Genomic DNA, 6,660 nt, shown 5'->3' with positions numbered 1-6,660 from the left:
AAAAACTGTGGTGACACGGAGTTTGACAATTTCTTTGCCAGTTTCTTTTCACTGACAAGAAGATGTTTCTCAGTTAAATTTAAAACTCTTCCTTCCCACGATAAAGCTGGCTCCAGTTAAAACAGATTTCAGATCTCTCTTGCAGGTGGGAAAGACCAAAGAATATTTACAACCAGACCTTCTGTGCCTGCATTGGTCAAACTGTTCACCTGTACAGTGCACCACATGCACTTTGAATGATATTTTATTAACTTATTTTAGTAATATTTTCTTCATTATATTTTGCTTGGGTTTATGTGCTGTGTGTGATATATGTTGTGTGGGTGCGCTGTGGTCCAGAGGAACGTTGTTTCGTTTGGTTGTATGTACGTACCGTCAGATGACAACTAACTTCAACTTGAATTTGAACTGGTTCATCCGGTTAACACTGGCTGCTTATTGTGAGAAAGAAGAAGAGTTAAAGAATCTGCAAAGGCTTACATCTGTGTCTAGACCAAGTACTCCTGGGATGCTCACTTCAATCAGATGTCAGCTTCTAGACTTACATATTTCTTATTTAAATCCGACGTGAGATACGGGCAATGTGGGCAAGACACACACACATATGCACGCAGTGTTGTCCTTGAGGGGAGGGTTAGGTTGATCACGGAGTAGGTTAAAAGGCTGGCACAACATGGCAGGCTGAGGGGCCTATGCTGTTCTGTGTTGATGGGAAGTTGGTACGTTAAGGGTTGTTTCAGGGTTTGGACTGAATGAGGCTAGAGGAAAGTCAGGAAAGTGTAACCCAGAGAGTAACATTCAGTTGGCAGTGTCCCTCTGCCCATGCACATGACAGAGTTGTGAGCTGGGAACTGGTATCGGAACGGCCTGGGTGGGTCACTCCCGAGCATTGTGTAGTTGGTGCTGCACTGGTTGAGGGTGAGCTTTCTCCAAGATCAGTTACAAACTGAAGGAAGCAATTTGGGTGAAGGTGCCAAGGTCCACATTTTGCATGTGTCCAACATGTCCAGGGCACCAAGCTTGGTCTTATGATCAGCTTTGTGCTCAGGGGCAGGGGTGAGGCCTATCCACGGCAGCCACCTCCCATGAACAAGGTTGTGGGCCCAAGCCTGAGCTCCAACCTCAGGCTGCCAGTGTGGGGTGAGGAAGAGCTGCCCTGTAGAGTGTCAGGTCTTCCTACAGGGTGAAGACGGCAGTAAGAAGAGGTAAGTGGCCCGTCAGCGTCCCCATGGTGAATTTGTCCCTGGCTGCTACCTCTCTGCTGCTGTGACCTGCTGTACTCTGTACCTCTGTGGGTTGGAAGGCCATTGTACTGACACAAATCCTTCTTGCGTGAGCTTGTCCCAGAGGCAGTAACACCCTAGCCCAACAGCATCACCGACTCGACCAAATCTGAGATGCGGTCTGATTGCTGTCGCCCTCCCCAGCTCCTGCTCCTTCCTCTTTCTGAACTGTCAGGGCCGCCACGCTGCAAAACCAACAGAAATAGCATCCCGGTCTCGGTGCGGTCAACCTCACACCGCTCTTTTGAGGAAAAGGCTAATCGTTTCGCACAGGTGACCCCACCCAAGGAGCTCAAGCTTAGATGTTCCTGCAAAAGCACAAAGCGAGACCTTGCACTCAGCGCGCTGATCTATCTTCAGCCCCTGCAGCAGGCTCCTATTAATAGAAATCACATGCATCGGCTACTGGACACCTTGCAGAGATGTTCAAACAAACTCCATTTCCTTTTCTCAGGCCTCCTCAGGGACTGAACTTTAATGAAGGCAACCTGTTCCCCACCCCCACCCCCCCCCCAGGGAGAGCAACAAATCCTCCATCACCTTTGGATGAAATAAGATCGACCCACCTTTGTCCATGCAAACCCCCCTCTGTCTATCAGCACCAACTCCTGGAGACCCGAGCAGCCCAGTGAGCCCTCTGCGCACAGAAGGAAATAGTATACCACTGGGCCACCGTGACTCCAGGTCTGCACCAGTACGTTAGTGAATGGCTGAAGTCACAAAGAATTCTAACGAGTCTAGTAGATCCCTTTCTTGAAATGAGTAAAGGTTTCAGATCATTATGATAATCCGACAATTTAACAGCGACATTTGCATAAGGATTGTTCTGCTGCATGGGCAGCAGCTTGCTCTCCACCCCCTACTGCCTTGGTGCGTGCATCACGTGCAGGACTGGTCTCCCTCACCCATCAGGGGGCCTGCATTAGAGTTGCACTCTCTAAATGAGAGGCATGAACGGAAAGAGTACACAGCCTGACAGCCTAGCCCTTGCATGTTTCACTAATTATAGACATTGTTACGACACAAGTAATGCAGCAGCCCAGACTTATGACTGGGTGTCATCAGATGCTGTTCAACAAAGCGTAAAAGGTTCAGAGGCCTGTGGGCCAAATGCAGACAAGCTCCTTGAGCAACACAGTTAGCATTGGTGAGATGGGCTGAAGGGCCTATTTCTATGTTGTATGGATCCAAATGGGCACAACAAGCTCAATTAAACATTAACTAATTAATAGACACCAAATAGCCTCGGTAGCGTTAACTAGCTGATTGGTAGAAGTACCCGTCTTCTGTGTGTGTGTGTGTGTGTGTGTGTGTGTGTGTGTGTGAGTGTGTGTGTGTGTGAGTGTGTGTGAGTGTGTGTGCGTGAGTGTGTGTGAGTATGAGTGTGCGTGTGACTGTGTGTGCGTGTGAGGGTGTGTGTATATGAGAGAGTGTGTGTGTGTATGTGTGTGTATCTGTGTGTAAGTATGATTGTGTGAGTGTGAGTGTACTTCTGTCTGAGTGTGGGTATGTGTGTCTATGTGTGTGTGTGTGTGTGTGTGTGGGAGTGTGATTATGTGTGAGTGTGTGTGCCTGTGAGTGGGTGTGAGTGTGAACTGTGTCTCTGTGTGTGAGTATTAGTGTGTGTGGCTGTATGTGCATAAGTGTGAGTGTGTGTACAATGGCATGCAAAAGTTTGGGCACCCCTGGTCAAAATTTCTGTTACTGTGAATAGCTAAACGAGTAAAAGATGAACTGATTTCCAAAAGGCATAAAGTTAAAGATGACACATTTCTTTAATTCTATTTTAAATTCATCAGTCCACAGGACTTGTTTTCAAACTGCATCAGGCTTGTTCCTTTGAACCTTTTGAATAGAACTTTTTGGTCACAATGAGCAAAGGTATGTTTGGAGAAAAAAGGGTGCAGAATTTCATGAAAAGAACACCTCTCCAACTGTTAAGCACGGGGGTGGATCGATCATGCTTTGGGCTTGTGTTGCAGCCAGTGGCATGAGAAACATTTACTGGTAGAGAGAAGAATGAATTCAATTAAATACCAGCAAATTCTGGAAGCAAACATCACACAGTCTATAAAAAAGCCGAAGATAAAAAGAGGATGGCTTCTACAACAGGATAATGATCCTAAACACACCTCAAAATCCACAATGGACTACCTCAAGAGGCGCAAGCTGAAGGTTTTGGCATGGCCCTCACAGTCCCCCAACCTAAACATCATCGAAAATCTGCAGATAGACCTCAAAACAGCAGTGCATGCAAGACAGCCCAAGAACCTCACAGAACTAGAAGCCTTTTGCAAGGAAGAATGGGCGAAAACCCCCCAAACAAGAATTGAAAGACTCTTAGTTGGCCACAAGAAGCGTTTACAAGCTGTGATGCTTGCCAAAGGGGGTGTTACTAAGTACTGACCATGCAGGGTGCCCAAACTTTTTCTTCGGGCCCTTATCCATTTTTGTTATTTTGAAACTGTAAAAGATGGAAATAAAAAAGTAATCTTGCTTAAAATATTAAAGAAATGTGTCATCTTTAACTTTATGCCTTTTGGAAATCAGTTCATCTTTTACTTGCTTAGCTATTCACAGTTACAGAAATTTTGACCAGGGTGCCGAAACTTCTGTATGCCACTGTATGAGTGTGTGTGTGAATGTCATTCTGTCTGAGTGTGGGCATGTGTGTGTGTTTGTGTGTATGTTTTTCTGACTGTATCTGTGAGTGTGTGTGTATCTGTGTGTATCTGTGTGTAAGATTGTGTGTGTGCTTTCTGACTCTGTGTGTGAGTGTAAGGGTGAGAGTGTGTTAGTTTGTGTGAGAGTGAGTGTGACTGTGACTGCGACTGTGTGTGTAAGTGTGCATATGTGTGTGAATATGTACATATGAGTAGGATTGTGTGTGTGAGAATGTGAGTATGATCGCGTGTGTGAGTATGTGTGCTATTGTGTGTATGCAAGTGTGACTGCATGTGTGAGTGTGGTTGTGTACGTGTGTGACTGTGAGTGTGTGTGTATATTTGTGCATGAGTGCTTGTGTGTGTGTTTGTGTGTCTGTGTGAGTGAATGTGTGTATGTGTAGGTATTAGTATGCGTATATGTGTGAGTGTGTCTGTGTATGTAAGAGTGTGTGTGTGTGTGTGTGTGTGTGTGTGTGTGTGCATGTTTGTATCTGTGGCTTAAGTGTATGTGTGATTGTGGAACTGTGATTGTGTATGTGTGTGAGTGTGAGTGTATGTGTGTGTGTGAGTGCGTGTCTGAGTGCACGTGTGTGAATGTGTGTATGAGTGTGTCCCTGAATATGTGTGTGTGTGAGTATGTGTGTGAATGTGATTGTGTCTATGCCTCTGTGTGCATTAGTGTGTGTGAGTTTGAATATGTGTGTGCGTGTGAGTGTGTGTGTTCGTGAGTGCATGTCTGTGTGTGTGTGTGTGTGTGTGTGTGAGTGTGTGTGTGTGTGTGTGTGAGTATGTGTTACTGTTTGTATGTTTGTTCTGTGTGTGTATAAGCGTCCATGTGTGTGAATGCTATTGTGTGAGTGTGATTGTGTGTGTGTCTGTATGAATGTGTGTGAGAGAATGTGAGTGTTTGTGTGTGTATGTGTTTTGAGTGAGAGTATGTGTGTCTGTGTGAATGTGAGTGTGCGTGAGAGAGTGTGTGTGTGTTTCTGTGTTTGTGTGTGTGAGTGTAATTGTGTGTGTGCCTGTGTGCATGAGTATGAGTGTGTATGTTAGTGTATGAATGTTAGTGTGTTTATGTGTTTCAGTGTGTGTGTCTGTGTATGTGTGTGATCATGTGTGCGTGTATCTGTGTGAGTGTGTGTATCTGTGAGTGTGTGAGTATGTATGTGGGTGTGTGAGTGTGTTTGTTTGTATGTGTCTCACCCTCTCTGTAACAGAATGTGTCTTTTATTATCTCTATCTGTGTGTGTCACATTTGTTAGTCATTCTCTCTCGGAATGTTTGATTCCATTTTGCCGATGAAGATTGAACATTGACGTGAATGTGGAAGGCGACCAAGTTTTCAGCGCTAACATTGATTGCTGATGCGGTCTGCGAGAGGCCTGTCGCCGACTGCTGGCTTGCTGTGGCCCGGGGGTAGACTTCTGCGTCTGAGCAGTCTCCCTCTTTCAATGATGTTGTACGATGTTACCAAGGTTCTGTGTTTATGGATTTGGACAATGGACTATTGAGTTTTTCAGTCTTATGGTTTTTATATTCTGTGTTTCTTCCTGTCTTTTCTCGTTGCTTTTTTGTGCATGGGAGGAGATTTGGAGGGTCAATGATCTTGGTACATTTTGTTAGTTTTTTTGTGCAGGGGAGGGGCTTGGGAGGTCGATATTAGTTTCTTGTACAGGGAGAAGATTATGACAAGCATTTCCGTAACCACCAGCCCCTTCCTCGGCACTTTCAGATACTTCCCATCCCATCCCATTCCAACCTGGAGATGCTTAAGTTCATCAGATCCAGATGTTCGAAAGCCAGCTCCTCCCACTTCTTCCCTGCAAGTCACCCTTGGGTGAGGTGTGGCACCCGTGTAGCCCCCTGATCAGGGTCCCGTGAAGCCAGGGGAGCAGCTGGTGGATGATCGTACGAGCAGCTGGTGCACATCACAAGTCCTGGTTATGCAACCATGGATACCAGGCAGACAATCTCTGAAGAGTATTGATAATGGCTGGGGTCACCTGTCTTGTAAAGACACTGGCCAGAAGAAGGCAATGGCAAACCATTCCTGGTGAAAAATTTGCCAAGAACAATCATGGTCATGGAAAGACCACGAACACCCACGTCAGACAACACAGCTCATAATGATGATGCTGGGGATATCTTCTAAACATCCAAAATTCAAGACTGTTTATTTTCATCCTTCAGTACACGACGGTAAAGGAGAGTGAAATGCTGTTACTCTGGGTCCAATTCAGCACAAAAAAACACAGTAAGCATAAAGAACAAAATAAAGATAAAAGCAACTCTAGAAAACAGAATGTACAGGTAACTGTTTGAGTGTGACAGTGTAAACACAAGATATTCATATATAGATAGACTGATTGTACGAGGGAATTGGGGTGCTGAGGGGCTGATGTGAATGAGGTGGCAATGAGGGGTGATGGGTGGGTTACCGGTGGGGGTGCTGATCAGCCTGATACCCCGGGGGAAGTAACTCTCTTTGCTTCTAGTGGTCCTGATGTGTTATCCCATCAGCACCAATCAAAGAGGCTGCTCTAGTGACTTGGATCTGACTACTTAACCCAGCATGCATTGTTATCTAATTTAAAGATTGAAGTTTCCCTAGTTACTGCACAAACCAGGAGTCACTAGTTGTGTCCCAGCTTTGTTCCTTACAAAACTACAAAGGTTTATTCACTCACAAGATATACACCGTGATCAGGGAT

Source organism: Mobula birostris, chromosome 26 (genome assembly GCF_030028105.1).
Source record: "Mobula birostris isolate sMobBir1 chromosome 26, sMobBir1.hap1, whole genome shotgun sequence".
NCBI lineage: Eukaryota > Metazoa > Chordata > Chondrichthyes > Myliobatiformes > Myliobatidae > Mobula > Mobula birostris.
The sequence above is the reverse complement of the archived record's forward strand: the minus strand, read 5'-3'. Positions refer to the sequence as shown.